Here is a 20,550-nt window from a genome sequence, read left to right as displayed (position 1 = left end):
TGCCCGCCTGGGGGACCAACCCAGCCAGTTCTGCAGGGCTGCTCGCTGCTCTCCCAGGCTCCCTTCTCCTGGGACCGCTTCCCTGCTCAGCTTTGCCCTGCAGCGCTCACTCACTGCAGGAGTTCCCCTCTTTCCCATCACCACCCTCCTGTCCCCAGCTGCTACTCCCGGGGCCTCAAAGGAGTTTCCAGGGCCTCCTCCCCCCATCCCCAAATCCTCCCCATCTCTGGACCAACCCCTCTCCGCCCCCACACAAGCAAACACCCTCCGCTCCGCTCTGCTCCAGCCAAGACTTGCGGCGGCGGCGGCGGCGGCGGCACCACCTCGGGACACTCTCTTCCTTGGGGCCCGGTTTCCAGCCAAATTTTCCAAACGGCCACACATGGCCTCACCCTTTGGCCCCTAGGATTTTTTGACAGACTCGCCTTCTTCTAACTGTATAAAGTGGTTCGATACCAGGGCTTTATCCCGGCCCGCCTTGAGTTGCCCTCTAAAGTTTCTCATAGCTTATTCTGAACATAATCATTTCCAACCCCGGAGCACTCCACATTTGGTTAAAACCACTTCAGTTTAGAAGTGATTAGAGGTTGAAGATTTGTAGTTTAAAATTTAAATTAAACCGATTAAAATTATGGGAGCACTTCACATGTTTTAAGCAAATAATTATTTTTTTACAAACAGAGTAGGATTCCTGGCAGATGGAGAAAGAGCCCTTTCCTGGAATGCAGCAAAGGGGCAGCGCTGCCTTTGGAGAAGACTTCTCCCACACCTCCGTCCCAAGCTCTGCCCTGCTGAAACGCCAGGTCCACGCAAAGAGTCCGACGGGTCTGGAGGAAGAGGCCAGCTGGACGCACCTCAATGGAGCCTTTTGGGGATCACATTAGCCCCAAGTAGCCCCCGAACCATGTGATCTGGGGCCAAAGACACCCATTTAGAATACTGGGACGTGTGCTTCTTTGTTCCGCTGCAAGTCACCGGGTTTAGAATGAGACAACTTGGATTTCAGTCCTGGCACCACTATTTCTATCTATACGAACTTAATAACTCCCTGGGGTTCAGTGGTTTGTCTTTTACTTGTCATAGATCCTACTGCGTACAAGGCACTGCGCTAAGCCCTAGAAATACAAAAGCAAAAAAAGAAACGGCCCCTGCCCCAAAGGAAAGGAAACTGCCTTCTGCTAGGCAGTGCAATATTTAAATAATACCCCAATACAAGATCATTTGAGATGAGAAGATCGCTACAGTACCTTGCAGATCCAACTCCTTTAAACCTATAAAGAGTGCATTCCATGTGGTACAATGGAAAGTGTACCAGATTTAAAATTGGAGGATTTCCTGGATTCTAGCCCCTGCCTTTCTATTAAGTTCATCATCATGATTTCTCTCTTTTAGTCTCAGTTTCTCCATCTGTGAAATGAGGAAGTTGTACTAAATGATTCCTAAGATTTCATTTAAGCTCCAAGACTATGGTTCAAAGACAAAAAGGTCATTTGAAATTTCCAACCTTAAAACATCTATTTGCATTGGAAAATTTTAAGAACGTTTAATTGGCTCCAATTTTTCTCTTCTTAGCCCTCAGAAATGATAGGAAAGGCCACCTAGTCTGATAATTTGAATAGGAATTGACATGAGCCAAGAGACCTAGGTTCATATCTTTACTTTTTATAGTGTGACATTGGATAATTCACTTTTTATTTTCTCTTCTGTCTCCATGAGTTTGCATTTGTTGAGTCATTTTTTTTATCTGTCATGTCCAACTCTGTGGCCCTTTGGGGGTTTTCTGGGCTTGGTTGGGCTGCCATTTCCTTCTCCGGCTCATTATACAGATGAATAAATGGAGGCAAATAGATTGAAGTGACTTGCCCAGGTCACACTGTTAGTGTCTGAGGCCAGATTTAAACTTGGGAATCTTCCTGACTCCAAGCTCAGCACTATTCGCCAGGCCCATCTAGCCACCCTATAACTTTTCAATGACAATTGACTATTATAAATATTAGCTTTAAAGATAAGTATAAGTATAGTTTACTCCTAAAACCTTGTTGCTTCCTACCCTTCCCAACCAATAAATTTGAATTTATTTATTTGTTCCCTCTTGTTCTTTCCTCACCCCAAATTCCATCATAACACTATCCCCAATGCCTAGAATGTACTCCCTCTTCACCTCTGTCTTTTAGGATCTCTGGTTCCCTTTGAGCCTCCGCTCAAATTCTATCTTCTACAAGAGGTCTTTTCAGGATCTCTCTCCCACTCTCTACCCCAACTGACAGTGCTTTCCCCACTGAGGTTATTTGACAACTAATGTGTCTATATCTTGTGTGTACCCAGTTATTTCCGTGTCTCCCCAATTACATTATAAATTCCTTGAGGGCTTGTTTTTGTCTTTCTTTGAATCACAGGTGCTTATGTATGTGACACAGTTTCCCTTGGAAAAGGAGAGGTTTTAGACTAGACCTAAATAATTTCAAAAGTCCCTTCCATATTTAAATGAGTTGAGATGGAGTAATCTCTTAACTGTGCCTGTTCCAGAAACTAGTCTGATAACTTTTTTTTTTATCTTGTTGAGGCCTGAACTCAGTTCCTTAAATCTTTGGAGTTTTTTGTCTGTTTATTTTCTTCAAACCTGTGGACGAGAATTAAAACCAATTAAAAAAAAAGATGGGGGGATTGGAATGGGGGAGAAAAAGAGAAACAGCTCCTCTCTCCTGACTTCCCCAGTCCTACCTGCTCTCCTTACACAACCAGCCCCTTTTGAGATATCGCCTTCAGGTGGCTTTGGTAAAGGGTGAGCTTGATAGAGGGTCTGAAAGAACTGGAAGGACAAGCCAAAAATGAAAATATTTCATGGTCTGCATCCTGAATGAAAACAGGCAAACCCACCTTCAGATCTAGCTGGAGAGATGAAGCAAAACAGAGCCACAGACATTTCAAAAACACATCTTTGTTCCAGGTTTCCATCTCCTCAGGCAGGGTGCTCCACCCTTCAGGAACAAGGTAAGGGCAAGGCAGCCCAAGTTTTTTTTTTTTTCTTGTGAAATCCTTTCTTTTTTTTTTTTAATCCCCCTTTTCCTTAATTAAGTTTCAAGAAACCAGGTGACCTGCTTTTCTCCCACAGTTAGATGTGTGAAAAGATAGGGACTGGACTTTTGATTTCATTAACAGAAGGAACTCCTGAAAAAGGAAATCCCCTTTACTAATGGGATTTGGCACCTTCCTCTGAACTTAGTTTTATGGAGTTGCCTAAAGCACTTAGAGGTTAGGGGTTTGCCTGGAGCCACACAACCAGTATGTGGTAGCGGCATTTTTTTGAATCTGGGTCTCTTTAGCCTTAAGGTTGGCTCTCTATCCACTATACCACACTGTTTCATATGAAGAAAAGGAAAAAAAAAGTTCTAGTGGGACTTGACTATTTGTGGCTACCAACATTCCTCTGTCCCCCAGCATACACATGTCTCTTTCCTGACCTGTAGAGGGGAATAAGGAAAAGTCAAGGAACTCTATCCCCAATTACAAACATTTAACTACTGATATAAATAAATGTTCTCTTTCATTTTATCTTCTCTCATCCAGATGATTGCAATAACTCTAATTCAAATTTCTCCCTGCTTCCAATCCATCCTCCACACAGCCTCCAAGCTGATTTTTTCTAAAGCATAAGTCTAGCCACTATTCAACTAATTCCAGAGGCTCCCTATTACCTCCAGGTTCAAATATAAAGTCCTCCATTTGGCATTTAAAACTCTTCATAATGTAATCCCTACTTAACTCTCCAGCTTTCTTACACTCAACTAAATTGCTCTGCTACTTGCTATTATCCCTCCCAAATGACATTCCATCTTTTGTCTCCATGACTTTGCATTAGCTACTAGATACTAATGCCTAGAATACACTCCCTCTTCAACTCTGTCTCTTAGGTTCTTTGGTTTCTTTTAAGCCTCAGCAAAATTTCCATCTTCTACAGGAGGTCCTTTTAGGATCCCCCTCCCACTCCCTACCTAGTGCTTAGCCCACTGAGAGTACTTTACAACCACTATATATATTTATTTACATGTCTTCCCAATTAGATTGCAAGATGCTTGAGGGCGGGAACTGGTTTTGGTTTCTTGGAATCCCCAATGCTTATGTTGTGGGCAAAACACACCCAAGTTTGTAGGAGGGTCTTGCCCCAGAATTCGAGACTCAAAACTCCAATCCAGAAGAAAGAAAAGACTTTTATATGAAGAGGTTTAAGGGGGTATAAGAGCCTAATAGATAGTGGAATACCCTGGGGACTAATCAGGTAGCCCTTGGGCTGATGGAGAAGCCCGGGGCTAGAAGAGTAGCCCCTCTGGACCTGATAGACTAGCAGCCCTCCATGTGCCTAGTAGGAACTCCAAAAGTGGACAAGCTCCACTTCTGATGGAGTAGCAGCTCTAGCTGTAGAGTTGCAGCTTCCCCTGTAGGTCATGGTTTGCATATATATATATATATATGGTCTGGGAGCTAGTCATCTCCCAATCCAGAGAAATCTTTACCTTCCCCCAAACTCTGGGAAATGGGCATGGCCAAATTAAGGTGCAGGTGTATTTTGGGGTGCACAACACCAGAATGGTAATAAGGAGTGTGCATGGATTTGGGAGACTTCTGGAATGCCACAATCCTTAGTGCACATGTCCCATTCCCCCCCCCCCCATTTTCCATCTTGTCATCATTTGTCAATGTGGGAGAAGTCTCACTACTCTTCTGGAAGATATTGGAGGAGGGAGAATGCAGCACAGTAGATGACCACTATGGGTAAATAATAATGTCTAACAATTCTGAACTAAAGTAAATAAAGAACACTATGTCATTAATAAAACAGATTAGGCACAAAGCTGGTACCCAGTATAGAATATTACAGATGCAGTACTGGTGAGTGGTGATTCAGAATGGATAACTGATCAATGATACAGATTCTGCAATTCATGCTTGACTAATACTGAAACTACAGATTTTGCAGTTGATGTTTAACTAGTGCTAACTGGTGAGAAATGCAAGATTTCAGAGTATGGGGGTTCTGTTCCTATTACTGCCCCTCACTGCCCACTACCAGCCTCCATCACTTATGTATATAGCAAAGAGCCAGGCACGAATAAGCACAAAATAAATGTTTGTTCACTGACTATCGATTTGTTCTTGTTCATCTTTCCTACTTGAAAAGAACCTATGACTTCGTGATGTTGGGGTGAGGGCACAGTATATTCAAGTGTGGCTCATCAATCCAGTGCAAGTTCAAAAGACTACTGTAAATTGGGCACAAAAAATCACTTGAATCTTTGGTTTGGAAATGTTTCTACATCTGCTCACCTTGTTTCCCTTGTGCTTCTGTGATTCTGCTCTGCTCCTGGAGCATGGTGCCTTCTTTGATGCAGGTATGCCATGCAGAATGGTCCTGTGCCAGCATCTCCCATGTCTCACAATTAGTGTTCTGGTTCTTCAGAAAGACCTTGAGGGTGAACTTGTACCAATTTATCAAATGAATTAACGGTGCTAAGGAAGACTTAAAGAATAAAGAGAGTTCTGAACTCTAATCCTAAATTCTGCTACGTAATATTCTCTGAGAGCTGGAAAAGAACTTCATCTTCATAACTTCCCTGACAAATGTCCAGTACTCAAAGACCTGTGGTGATGAGGAGCTCCCTACCTATTCATACCACTTTGGGATGATTCTAATTATTCTAGAAACCTTCCTTACTCTCTCCTACACTGCCACGTGACAACCCTTCAAATATTTGAAGACAGCTGTCACATCCCCTTCTATCTTCTTTTCTCTGAGTCCCTGAGTAGCCATGAGCAAGCCCCTTCATCTCTCTGAGATTCACTCTCCCCATCTATAAAATGAAGAATGAGAAATGATGGTCTCTAAGGTTCTTGATAGCTCTAAACATTTGATCCTGCAAACTGGGAGCGTTTACCCTGAAGAAAAGAAAACTAAGTGTAGTGGTAAGACCTGGAGATCAAGAGGAGTCAGGATAGGAATAACAACTGTTTTTGAGCATTTGAAAGACTCTTTCCCACAGGGAAAAAGAATAGCCTTGATTTTTGAGGGTCCAGATGGATGTGCTACGATAAAGGGGTGGACATTTATCATTATTACTATGTTTATCATGCGTTCTTTTGCAGTACAATTACCTGTGTGTGTCTGTATTTTTATCTACTTATAAGACCATAACTTTGTTTTTTCAGTCACGTCTGACTCTTTGTGACCCCATTTGGTGTTTTCTTGGCAAAGGTACTAGAGCGATTTGCCATTTCCTTCTCCAGCTCATTTTATAGATGAGGATTTACAGATGAGGTTAAGTGACTTGCCTAGGGACAAACTTCTAAGTGTCTGAGGCAGATTTTAACTTAGGACTTCTTGGACTCTTTCTGGGCCAACCCTCATTCCTATCTAGCTACCCACAAGCTTATTTAAATTTTGTACTTCCCCTGTGCCCAGTACTGTGCTGTGTATATATAACTAGCATTTGTGAATGCTAGTTGAGTAAAGGTACAGAGAGACAGATTTTTTCTTAATATAAGAAAGATCTTAAAAAGTAGATCTATCCTCAAACGAATGAGCTATCTCGTGAGGCAATGAGTATTCTGTCATTGTAGATGTTTGAGCAAAGGTGAAGAACTACTCACTAAGAATGTCAAGGAGAAAATTCATGCACTGGAAGAAGGGAGGGCAGACTAGAGGAGCTCCAGCAATCATAAGAGAAGGAGTTTCTCCCCGTTCCTCAGTTGATACAGTCACAAAAGGTCCAGATGTAATCAGTCACAAGGGTTAATGAGATTCAAAGATATAAAGATGACCTCCAACTAAATCCCTTCATAACATTTGATTGTCTTCTTCCAGAAAAGAAACAGCTAGATCAAGGGTCCCCAAACTTTGGCCCATGGGCCACATGGGGCCCCCTGAGGCCATTTATCCAGCCCCCATCGCACTTCCAGAAGGGACACCTCTTTCATTGGTGGTCAGTGAGAGGAACACTGCATGTGGTGGCACTGCAAAGCACAACATCATTCATGTACAGCACTGCTTCCGGTGACATAATCCTTTGCAGGTCACCTTGTTCTGAGAGCAACTGAACAAGAACGAGGAGCCTCACAAAGGATTATGTGGCTGCACAATGGAAGACGTCAGCATGGTAAGCAGTGATCTGGGGGAGGGGATTCCGCACTGTGTGTACTGCTGCCCAGTATAGTGGTGGCAGTGTTAGGCCTGTGCAAGGTGTGACAGACCCATCACAGCCAGCACTGCAGCCTCTGCTATCCCAGACAGCGGTATACAGATTTGTTCATAGTTTTTTATTTTATACTTCGGCCCTCCAATGGTCTGAGGGATGGTGAACTGGCCCCCTTTGTAATAAAATTTAGGGACCCCTGAGCTAGATGCTAGAACCATGCATACTTCAAGGATATTAAAAAACTAGGATCTGGATGAATTTCTGTGAATTGGACAATTGGAGAGATAGCAAGTTGCCTTTGGAACCACTCCTGCAGGGTAGCTCCCCTTCAAATTAAATGGTCCATATGGCATGGAAAGAAGAGAAGAAAGAGAAGTTCCCTCCTTCCCTCCATTGCCCCCCTAGATTCTTTATAGAAAAGTTAGTCATTGTATAAAATACTAGATTTCAGGCATAGTCGAATTCTTCATTTCCTTGACCACAAAAGATATGCTTAAAACACAAAAGACTCATAAGCATAAACTGACAAATACAAAATGAGTCAGTAATCCATCAGTCCTATTATATTGTCCTGGGAAACTTATGGCCCTGATTACTGAACAGATGATTTTTGCCTCTGACCTGTTCTGCCTTGTGCAAATCAAAAGTCCAGATCTCCTGGCAAAGCCAGGTTCAAGTATTAGTCCTCCCATCTGTAATATGTTCCTGGTATAGTTTATTTTCTCTCTCCCAGGAAACTGTCATAAAAATCTCCTCCTGCTAGGGAGCCAGTACCCAGACTAAAGAACACCAGAGCTCTTAAGCTCATGTATTACTTGCTAAGATTCAAAGCACCCAGAGTGGGATTACTATTTGGTCACCTGTGCTCAGAGAAAGAAATACAAAGCAGAAGAGGTATCCAGGCACCTGAGGTGCAATATTAGACCCATCTAGACAAATACATGTACTCATGCACTGCCATGTATGTTTAGTCACCATTGCTACTGGGGAGAGAAAAGAGACTGCTTTCCCTCAATTGTCTGGAAGTCTAATGGAGAGTCTGACTGAGTCTCCAGCAGCATAATCCAAAAAGACAAAGAAAGAAAATACAATCACTCTTCTTAAAGTCTGCTAAGTGAACCCCTTTTCCATGCTTAGTGGTCAGTCCTCTTTGATGCAGTGCCAATCACAGGAAAATCCAGGGATCAACTCAGAGTCTCTGATCATTCAGGTTATTGAGTAAGGCATCAGGGCAGTCCTCATATAAGCTTCATAGAGTAACCTCTGCCCAGGAGATCAAAGGGACTCTATTACAGTAGGATGGTGAGTTATTGCAATGATGGTTCTATACAATTCAGCCCTTAAATTAGCCTGGCTGTAAGAATTAAGGACAAATTAAGGTTCAGTTTATTTTTCATTAACTTACTCAGCAATAAACATAAATATTTCAGTTAAAGATTTCTCTCTTTTTAAGTGAATGTTAGATTTAATAAGGTAGTAATGGCTCCCTTTTTGTTTCCCTGAAAATGTTTTTTCTGTATATTTTTAATATTTTATTAATATTCCCTTTTTTCTTTCTTCTTTCCTTTCTTCCTTGTTTTCTTTTTCTCTTTTTTTTTTGTATTTCTATCTCTGTCTACTAGCCTACTCTATCACAGAAGCCCATCTCATTCCACATAGCAAAACACCTCTAGTCTATCACCTTTCCATATGTTTCAGAGAGATTCACTTTTGGAATATCTGCACTCCCTTGGATCAAAAGTTTAACCTAAGGAAATGGAGTAATTTCTCTTTTTAAGGTGAATGAACTGATATCCAAATTCTTGTGAATCTATTAAAAAACTAAGTTCTGGGGAAGGCTGTACCAAAATACCAAGTAGAACTGGGTACTGAGTAAACTTTCCAGGTTTTCAGGCCAAGAATTCTTAGATATCCCTTAAAGGATAAAGAGATAGATATTAAGGTAAAAGTTGGAGGATCGGCTCCTGAATAATCTGTATAATTGCTTTCTCCATTTTCTGCCTTCCTTTCTGTGGTCACAACTAAGCAATGTGTTATTTCTACTTCTAAAAGCACCATGTGGTCACAATCTGGGAAACTTCATAGTGGGCTAAAAGCCAGAACAAAATCTCTAGAGTCTAGGTCATATCCTAGTGTTAAATGTAAGCTCAGAAGATCATCAGAGATCACCTACTTCAACACCCCCATTTCCCAGATGAGAAAACTAAAGTCCAAAGAGGGGAAAATAATTTCCCTAAGGTCACAGAAGGTAGTTAACAACAGAAATAGGATTCAAACATAGGTCCACTGATTTTTTTTTTTAACACTTAACCTTTCATCTTGATGGTTCCAAGGCAGAAGAGTGGTAAGGGCTAGGCAATGGGGGTTAAGTGACTTGCCCAGGGTCACACAGCTGGGAAGTGTCTGAGGCCAGATTTAAACCTAAGATCTCCCATCTCTAGGCCTGACCCTCAATCCACTGAGCTACCCAGCTGTCCCTCCATTCATTTTTTTCAAACTCTTACCTTCTGTCTTAAAACAAATTCTAAATATTGGTGTCAAGGCAGAAGAGCAATAAGGGTTAGGCAATTGGGGTTAACTGACTTATTCAGGGTCACATAGCTAAGAAGTATCTGAGGCCATATTTGAATCCAGGACCTCTTGTCTCCAGGCTCAGCTCTCCATCCACTGAGTCACCTAGCTGCCCCAGATTTTTAATCCAGTACTCTGTTTATAACATATTGTCAACTTGATTATAATCACGGTCCTTCCAACACCTGAACCTTCTCTCATTGTTTCTTGGGACCAACTCACCAAGGGACCTCAGGATGATATGGTAATTGCCTTCTAATGATGAGGTACATCTCCTATTCTTTAATGTCCTCTCATGAGACACTATGGATAGATCAAAACCCCCTTCCAACCTATTTATGTTTCTTAGCTGTGTAAATTTCTGCAATATGACTGCGTTACCCACTATAAGTAGACTGTGTCTCTAAAAAGTCAACTTATTTTTGTATATAATCTATTTTGGTCATCTGTTTTCTGAAGGCTCTTATGAAGAATGAGGAACAGCTCATCTATCCTCTCAGCATCCCTCAGTTCATTGATACTGGAGGTTCCATTCATCTGTGAAAATTCTTATCAGAAGTCATAGAAAAATGGGACAAAACCAGATTAAGTTTCAACATCTCCTTCTGGACCAAACTTGTCTCCTCACAGATGATTTCCACTCAAAGAATTTATCTCGGAGCATAAATGGATAGCCTTCTTTCATTTGGAATTTTTGCTAAAACTGTTGACTTAGCCCTTGCACATTTGATATTTAAATCTCTTAGGATCTTCATATTAAAACCTCTTGGCTGGCTGGCCCCTACACACACACACACACACAGAGCAAAATCTCCCCCAAGTATCCAAGTGACTGAACTTCCAAACAACTCTGCACAGTTCATTCCAATTCTGATGCCATTGACATTAATCTCAGTAGTGCCGAGATACTATTAATACTCCGTTCCTATGCAAGGTAAGCCCTTCAAAGGATGACACACACCACCTCTCCTTGTTCATCAAATGCATAATCTTCCTAAATGCTGTAATCTTAAATCCCAACCCACAGTAACTTGCAGGGCCTACATTATAATTTCTCTTTAAAGCTGGCAGAAAAAGAGAAAATAGAGGATCTATTAAAAGGTCCGGATTTAAAAGACCTTAAAATCAGAACCGACAGCCACCAATCCCATCCAGATAAGTTGCCCCACACTGCTGATTAAGCACGAAGGAGGACAGAGTCCACACCTCTCACTCCACCCACTTACAGGCATGTGTAACACCGGTTCTAGCCCACACACGCCCTGAAAAAGATACCCCTGAAATGGAAAACCATCTGAACATAGAAGGCGCAAGGGTTGGGCAGTAGAATTATAAAACCGATTCGCCATTGCTCTGACTTTTCTGTAGGAATGCTTCTCTAGAGCCAGTTGGAAGGACAAGGTCAAGAGAAGGGAGTTCAATTCTCAGTTGGATGTCAGAGAAGTCCTAGGGATAGGGGACGAAGCACTGACTTGGGACTGGGAACACCTGAGATTTCATCATGGTCATAAATTCACTGCACCGCATTTGAGTAAGATGCCTTGCTTTCAAGATGCCTCAGTTTTCTCATATGTAAAATGAAAAAATACAACTATATGATCTCTAAAGTCTAAATAACCTCTTAAACTTCCTAATCTCTGAAGGGCAGAAGCAGTCATTCCTTTTCTCCAGAAGGTTCCCAAAATGAGATGCTGCAAGATATGGTGGAAAGAGCACTAGATTTAGAGTAAAGAAGAACAGGGATCATATCACTCACTGCATGAACATGCCAAAGTCTCAGTTTTCTCCTCTATAAAGTGGGGATTAGAATGTTTGTACTGTTAGTCTCAGAGAAGCTGGGAGAGAAGTTTCAAAGTATTATAGGAATGTAGGGAAAGCTTACATACATACATACACACACAAAGCACAAACTTCAATCTTGGAGACTGTAGATATATTTAATAGGCAAATTAATTTAATTACATTAGTATGAACTATTGGAAAGTTATAGTTTAACTGTCACGGAGAACACACAAGAAATAAGAGGACCTATTTCCTGAGAGAATTGTCTAATCCTTGCCTTTTTAATAAATGTGAAGAGAATTCTTTAGAAAAGACTTTAATTGGTATACCAAGAGAGCTGGAAGTTGGGATAGCTCATCTATGAATGAGAAATCCACAGTGGATAGGTGGCTCAGTGGAGAGCCAGGTCTGCAGATAGGAGGTTCTGGGTTCAAATTTGGCCTCAGACACTTCCTAGCTGTGTGACCCTGAACCAAATCACTTAAATCCTTCCCCCCCATTGGCTAGCCCTTATCACTCTTCTTCCTTGGAACCCATACATAATATCAATGCTAAGACAATTTTTTAAGTAAATTTGTCTGTGATTTTTCTCATAGTTGATAACATCTTAAGTATTTATGCTATTATATTGTTGTTTCATGTTGTTATTAAATAGCATAATATAACTTTAAGACTTGAAGGCTAAATGTTTTAATTTATTTATACACATATGTACACATTTGAGAAAAAATAAACATGTATTTATATACATAAATATCTTGGGGTCCTCCCTTCTTGGCTCACAACTGAAAACTAGTAAAATCTAGATTTCATTTTTTTTTTAACTCCTACCTTCCATCTTAGAATCAATACTGTATATTGGTTCCAAGGTAGAAGAGTGGTAAGGGCTAGGCAATGGGGGTTAAGTGACTTATCCAGGGTCAAACAGCTAGGAATTGTTTGATGTCAGATTTGAGCCCAGGACCTCCTCTCTCTAGGTCTGGCTCTCAATCCATTGAGCCACCCCGCTGCCCCCTAAAACCAACATTTTAAATGCAAGTCAATCCACAACAACTTATTTCCATACTGGGGGTTCTCTAAAACACTTAAATCACAATTCTAAATAAAAATAGCCAAATCAAGTCAACAAGCACTTATCAAGTATCTTCTATGTTCCAGGCACTGTCCTAAATACTGAAGGATAAAAAGAAAGGCAAAAACAGTCTTTGCCCTCAAGGAGCTTACAATCCATTGAAGGAGAAAACATGTAAACATGTGCAAACATGAGACCTAGAAGATAAATTGGGGGAAATCTCAGAGGGAAGGTGCTAGCATTAGAGAGGACAAGGAAAAATTTCAGCTGAGACTCGAAGGAAGCCAGGGAAGCCTGGAGCTGAAAGTGAGGAAAAAGAGAGCTCCAGAAATGTGGGACAATCTGAGAAAATGCACAGGATGTCTTGTTGGAGGAATGGCAAGGAGACCAGTACTACTGGATTGCTGAGTACATGAGTGGGAACAAAATGTAAGAAGACTGTAAATGTAGGAAGGGGCCAGATTATGAAAGGCTTACAAGTCAAACAGGATTTCACATTTGATCCTGGAGGTAATAGGGAGCTGAAGTTTTTTGTGTGATAAAAATTTTTTGGCCTTTTCTGTTGTGTAATTAGAATCTGTTACCTAAAAAAATACAATTCCCAGCACCCCACTTTCCTCACTTTACCTGCTGACCATAGGGAGGATATAAATTTGGTGTGGCCCCACTTCTTGCATTCTTATCTTCCTGTTTGGGCTTTGGTAGAGCAAGCTTTTTAAACTGGCAAGGAGAACTTAGTCATGTGGTCTTAATTTTGTTAAATAATTGGGATTTTTTAACTTCTTTTCCCTTTTTATTCCTTCTTTAAGTGATTATTAATAAACTTTATAAAATTAATGCTTGGAGTTGCTGGATATTTTTTCTTATTTGAATTAATTTATTTAGTCAATTTAGAACATTGTTCCTTGGTGACAAGAATCACATTATTTCCCTCCCTCTCCTCCCCCCACCTCTTCCAGTAGCTGATGCGCAATTCCACTGGGTATTACATGTGTCCTTGATCAGAACCTATTTCCATGTTGTTGGTGTTTGCACTAGGATGTTCATTTAGAGTCTACAGCCTCAGTCTTATTCCCCTCAACCCATGTAATCAAGCAGTTGTTTTTCTTCTGTGTTTCTACTCGCACAGTTCTTCCTCTGAATGTGGATAGTGTTCTTTCTCATAGATCCCTCCAAGTTGTTCAGGATCACTGCGTTGCCACTGATGGAGAAGTCCATTACAGAATTGCTGGATATTAATTTAAGTCCTGCATTGTTATGGGAATCTGAAGAGCAATTAATCAACTGACCAACTTTTACCAAGATCCTGCGAAAGATACCATTTTATAGGAGATAAAATCAATACCCAAAGAGGTGAATAGATTTCCCCAGAGTCACATAGCAAATCAGAAGCAGAACCAGAACTCAAGTCTCCTGACTCCAAGGCCAATGCTCTTTTAACTGTATCAGTGTCTCTCATTATAAGGCAGGTCTGCAGAACAAAACTCTATAGAAACTGGGATGTGGTAACAGACATCCATGTAGACACAAGCTCAGCTAATATGTAGAATCATACAATGAGAAAGGAATTTAAAGATCACCTACTCTACCCCCATATTCCAGGCAGGAATTCTTATGTTTATAGTGCAAAGGGCCAGAGTATTAGAATCAAAATTTTAGAAGTTATGAAAAGCTAACATGAACTTAAAAAGTTTTAGAAGAGGTAAAGGAGGCTACATTCCAATATATTCTGGAGAACCATATGAATTAAACACTCAGAGCTAAAATTTGACCTAGGTAAGGCTAATATAACTCAGTGTAAGAGTTAGGATTACCATCTGAGACCCATACACATATCTCCCACCTTGGAGCAGCACTAACTGAATTTCCCACCTTGGAGCAGCACTAACTGGGTTTCTGCCAGTGCTGCACTGACTGGACATGGAAGAATTGTGCCTCTCTGAGGGAACCACACTCCCAGACTTATCCACTGAGCAGATTATAATTGTGCAAAATGCCAGCAATCTCAAAATCACTGAAACACCCATGCTAAGCTGTAGGCTAAACGAAATGGTCTTCTGGGTGCCATAAAAGGAGAACTAACACCCATCAATATAGGATATTGATCTGGAAGAGACCATTCCCTCACTTTATAGAAATGGAGGCTCCTGAATGGTCACAAAAACTCAGAAGTTATCAAGGGCCAACCCAAACCTAACCAAGAAGCCCTTCTATGACATCTTTGACCAGGACTAGTAATTAGCAGGGCCAACATATACTCCAAATCTGGTGCTTTTGCCAATATGACCTAAACATCACTCCCATGCTCATTGCCCACTGACTGACTTAGTCTTCATTCCTTAGCCTTTCATTCAAAAATTTGAATAATCTGGCTCCAACCTACTTTTCCAGGCTTCTCTCTCACTAGTCCTACTTTCTATAACTCAAACATGTCATGCATTTTCCCACTTCTGTCCCTTTGCATGATGTGTTCATTATGCCTGAAATAAGTCCTTTACTGTATTTATCTATTCATACTTTTCCATAATTCTTGGCATAGTTAAAAATGCTACCTTTACTATAAAGACTCTATAATCTCTTTAGTCAGAAGTCATCTCTTCCTTCTCAGAAACTCCATGACACCATGTCCTTCTCCTGGCTTATGGCAAAATCACACAGTATTTTGGATTAGAGCTGTTCATGTCAAGGTTCCTTCCCTTCCTGAGGGCAAATATTTTTTGTCTTTCTATCTTTCCCAATGCTCAGATACAAGGGACTTGAACTTTGCCAACATAGTAAATATTTGTGCAATTTAATTTCATTGTATTAAACTGAGTTATAATCAAGTCAATTCAAAAAACTTATTAAATATCCATTATGTATAAGATCCTATGCCAGGTACAGAGAAAGATGTAAAGATTTTTAAAATTGTTTTCTGTACCCTCAGAGAGTTTATATTCTAGTAGAGAAGAGACATATGTGATGCAAAAAGTTATGGAAAAAAATAGAAAACTGTTAAAGGCACAGAAAAGATTACATAGTACAGTCTGAGAGCTTCAGAGATGACCTGGAAATTTTTTAAGGAGATATGATGCCTGAAACTGAGCTTCCAGGAAGTGGGTAAATGGATGTAAGAGGAGGAAAGGCATTTTAGTCATGGGGTGTTCAGTGGATACAAAGGTACAAAAGTAAGAGAATGATTTTAAGGAAGGATGTCATCCAGTTTTGAAAGTATCACTCAATAAGTCTGCAAAGGAAGGGCAGAGACAAGGGATGAAGAAGCAAGGCAAAATTCAGTTCAGGTCCACCATACAATTCCTCCAAATGGATCTAAAAAAAGTAACAGACCAAGTTCTGATTAGGAAATCTAAGAAAAACAAATAACTTTGAGTCATTTTCCCAGCTTTAGGTGACTTAAAGAGATAAAGGTCTGAAGATAGTAGGTACTAGAAAGGGCCACAAAAAAGCATTCACAGTGAGAAGAAATCCTAAATCCACAATAGAAGGGGTTACACTTGTGCAGGGTACAAAATAGTGACCAAATGGCAACCATAGAACTGCCATTTTCCAGTTCTGGATCACTTATCCAGAGCATACTGAGGAGGGGACTTGTACAGAGGGATGGCTCTGAAAAGTGATCATGGATCATCTATACTGAGTAAAGAACAAATTCAGAAACAAGCAGGAGTTATGTGACTCTGACCCCAGGAACTGACTGGGGTCTAAGTTCTAGTTTCTTAATGTTTATCCTGCAGTGGGATAACGAGGACAGGAATTTCAGATCAAATTTGTTTCAAGCTTGCACATTCTGAATCAGCAGAGTTTTCCAGCAGCCTCATAGGGCTTGAGACCAAAAGTAATCTACTCAATTCCAACCAGGGCAAGCCCACAGGCATGTTGCTCAGATACAATTTCAGTTCTGAAAATTGCAGACCAGAAAGACAGATGTCAAATTTTGCATTGGATTAGGTCACTTTGGGAGCACTGAAAACTTACAAGAATCAGACCACTTTGAGAAGATTGAAAGCTTTCAGGTCATCAAGCTGAGCTCTCTCTGAGATCCTAAAATAATATAGCATTCAATACCCAAGAAGGTAGTAGCAGGACTATTCTCTCCACAAGTAAATAGAGCATGACCCTAACATAAAGTCCCAAGTCAGAAAGTAGGCTGGAAATATGAGTTAACAATAAATCTGGAAAGGTTATTTGGAGACAACTTATACTGGTCCTCAAATGTCAGGACTTTGTATTTTAGCCTATAAGCAGAAAAAAATATCCCCACTGCACCCAAATAAAGAGAATATTCTCCTCTCACTTTCTTCTAAATCCTGCACAATCTGATACATAATCTTGTCATTCAGTTGAAACTGCCCTTTTCAAAGTTACCAATGATCCCTTTATTATGAAATCTGATAGCCTTTTCTCAATCCTCATCCCTTTTTAACTCTTTCTTTTTTAAATAGTCCTTACCCTTAGAATCAATACTATTTATTGGTTCGAAGGCAGAAGAGCTATAAGGACTAGGCAACAGGGGGGTTAAGTAATTTGCCCAGAATCACACAGCTAGGAAGGTCTAAAATCAGATTTGAACCCAGGACCTCCATCTCTGGGCCTAGCTCTCAATCCACTGAGCTAGCCAGCTGCCCTTCTTTTTTAACTCTTGACTACTCACTTCTCTTGGATAGTCTACTCTCTAGATCCCCATGATTCCTTTCTCTTTTGGTTCTCCCATTCGTGTGATCACTCTTCAGTCAAATATAAAATCCTAATCCTTATTGTACCCCCCTAAATATAGGTTTATCCCAAGATTCTGTCCTGGGTTCTCTTTTTTCTATTTTCCTCACTTTGTAACTTCATTAGATTACATGGGTTTAATTATTATGTCTCCCATATCTATGCTCTTAGATCTAGTCCCACATCACCTACTGGACATTTCCAACTAGTTGTCTCAGGTATATCAACCTCACTCATATTGATACTACAAGTCCCTTTTTTCTGAGCCCAAACTTAGCTCTCTAGAACTATAAGTAGCAAATGGGGCTTTGTGATAAGGTACCAACATGTTATAGGCAAGGGAAGACTTCTTCATCTTTCATCCCCCTTTTCTGAGTTTTATTTTTTCTTTTATTTATTCAAATTACATGTAGATACAATTTTAATCATCATTTTCTGATATTTTTCAGTTCATGTTCTCTCCCTTCTTCCTTCTCCTTTCCCCACCCTGAGACAACAGATAATAAGATATTGGTTCTAAGTAGTGCTAATTATGTGTGTGTTGCATATTTCCATGCTTGCCTTGTAAAAGAAGTCACATATCATTTACACTAGAGAAAAATCCACGGAAGGAAAAAGTGAAGAATGGTACCCTTCAATCTGCATTCAAACTGTGTCAGCTCCCTCTGTGGTGGTAGATCTCATCCCCTGCTACGTCAGTCCTCCACCAGCCTCCACCACCACAGGGAATGACTAGCAATGCCAGAGTCCAGACACCATGGCCCTCCTCTTCCCCTAAAAACCTTCTCCTAGGGTAGGCAGTGACAGCAAGATTCTCTAGGAGATAATGCTTCTCATCTCCTATCCCGAGTGCAGCCATTATCAGCCTGCCTGTCCTTTGTGCTGAAATCACTGCTCCTAGTTTGAGTTCATTCATCTATTTTTATCTGAAGCAAAAGAAATTTTAGCTATAGCTTGCATCTTCCCCACTTGGTCTTATATCAATGATAGATTTTAAATTATCGTAAAAAGTTTTCACTAAGAGAAAAATAACAACAATATTTTTTATAGCATTTTAACATTTAACAAAGAAGTTTGCTTTTAAAAAAAGGCCCTATGAGGCTAGGAGTGAAGGACTAGGAAACTGAGATTCGAGAAAATGGCTTGCCAATGTTAAGTTATGAGCACTGTGCTAGACTCTAAAAAAGGATATGAAAGTATTGCAGTCTCTGACATCATGTTAAAAGAACATATAAACATCTGAAAAGTTAAAGAGAAATAAGAGATTTAAATAATTGAAGACTGCAATAGAAGAATGGTCACAGGACAGTACATAATTAATTCTATCAGATAATTACTATAAGATTTAAGAAGTAGAGATAACTTCAGTAACAATGACTAAGGAAGGCTTTGCATATGAGTAGATATATTTATATACATGTAGCAATACCTGGCTCCCACCTCCCACCACCCTGAGGCTAATACTTCCCCTGCACTGACAAGTTGGGTTCCCAGAGGAAAATTACTTCTTTTATCATAGTTCGAGGGTTAACACTTTGGGGTTATACTCAGTAAATTCCAGTATGCTGAGGTTTCTAGTACTGTTACTCATGAGTCCTCATCTAATATTAGTCAGTAAAAATCTAATAGTTTTTAGAAAAGAAAGTACAACAAAAACCATTATTACCACAAAAAAAAAATAATCTCTCACATTGGGATGCAAGATACATGGAGAGAATAAGATCAGACTTAAAGTAAAAAAAAAAATTAGTCAGGCGCTAATATAGATTATATGTGGGACTGAAATATACCTCAAGATTGCTGGCCCTATGAGACCTTTTCCTTCCTTTGTGGAGTCCTCATGAGATTGGACTTCTGGGATCTGTGTCTTTCTAGAGTCCATAATCGGCACTTCTCTCCATCATCAGAACTTGCAAACACTGCTGGACTAAAGTGACTGTGTTTACATCCATCTACAAGCACTTCCTCTAATTTTTCAAAGTTCACATCAAAAATCTGGTTCACTCCGCTTCCCAATACACTCCTACCTGAGATGAGAGAGGAACAAAAAACAGAGGAACTGTGTGTTCACAGACATAACGTGTTGCCACTCCCCCTCTTAGCAGCTCACAACAAGTTCTTGCCTTCCTAACCACAGGGAAGGAAAAAGAGGGAGGTATTGGCTAAAAGTCCCTTCTGTATGTGAACTCAGGTCTGGCTCAGCATGTCCTGAATCATCACTTCTTCCCACCCCACAGCCAGTCAGAGAATTCTTCATCATCACACAGTTCCAACCTATCAGTCATACATGGCTGGAAACAGGCTCCCCAATGTTCCATATGTTGGATTGGAACGAAGCAGGAAATATCTGTGCAAGATCTGTATAATCTACCAGGAAGAACAAATCTGACCACTCTATACTGACTGGATCTTAGCTGGCTATTCTCCAATTGCATAAAATAAATATTTTAGACAATCTTTTTTGTGTGACCATGAACAAATCATTAATCTCTAAACCTCACTTTCTTTGTAAAAAAAAAACAAAAAAAACATAGAACTGTATAATTTCTGAGGTCCATTCTGGTTCCATCATTTTATTCTAGGATCTGTAAGATCCCTAACGACTGTGGCAGTCTTATGTTTGTGATTCTAAAGCTCCCTTCTAATGCTAACATTTTAGAGATCTATAATTCTAAGAGCTAGAAGTCCTAACATTTTAGACTTTTAAGAGTCTAAGGTCTCTTCTGGCTCTGAAGTTCTATATGCATATATCTGTATAATGTATATTCATTTGTGCAAATAAATACATACAAAGAGTACTTGTGAATAATTACATCATTCAGAGCCAGGCTGAGGGATACAGACAAAATAAGTGCTATTGGAGATCAGTGAGGCTAAAGACAACCTTAGATTAGAGTTGCTGAGAAAGAAAGACTTCAAAGAGGAATTTTAGTCGACCCTTGGGGATAGAAGGGGTAGGTAAAGAGGTCTAGGACGATAACCATAGTATCCCAAGATTTAGATCAGGAAGGTAGTATAAGAGGTTATCTAGCTCAGATCCATAACTTTGCAGATGAGAGAAATTGATATCCAGAAAGGGAAAAGTGACATGTTTAAGGTTACAAGCTAGAGCAGGGATTGGGGAAGAAGAATATACATTTATTAAGTGCCTTAAGAGCTTTATAATATAATAACATCTCATTTGATCCTCAAAACAACCTTGTAAGGTAAGTGCTATTAACATTT

General features: G+C 40.2%; 1 long non-coding RNA gene across 1 annotated transcript in view; it reads right to left on the bottom strand.

The window, feature by feature from the left end:
- The window catches only part of LOC130456357 (uncharacterized), an 88,264-nt gene extending 68,453 nt beyond the window's left edge, over window positions 1-19,811 (bottom strand). Inside the window, exon 1 of the long non-coding RNA XR_008915101.1 lies at window positions 19,116-19,811. This is a non-coding gene — a long non-coding RNA (uncharacterized LOC130456357). The remainder of the gene's footprint in view (window positions 1-19,115) is intronic.
- Between the last annotated feature and the right edge of the window lie 739 nt (window positions 19,812-20,550).

This window comes from Monodelphis domestica, chromosome 1, assembly GCF_027887165.1.
Source record: "Monodelphis domestica isolate mMonDom1 chromosome 1, mMonDom1.pri, whole genome shotgun sequence".
In the NCBI taxonomy this organism is placed as follows: domain Eukaryota; kingdom Metazoa; phylum Chordata; class Mammalia; order Didelphimorphia; family Didelphidae; genus Monodelphis; species Monodelphis domestica.
The sequence above is the reverse complement of the archived record's forward strand: the minus strand, read 5'-3'. Positions and strand labels throughout refer to the sequence as shown.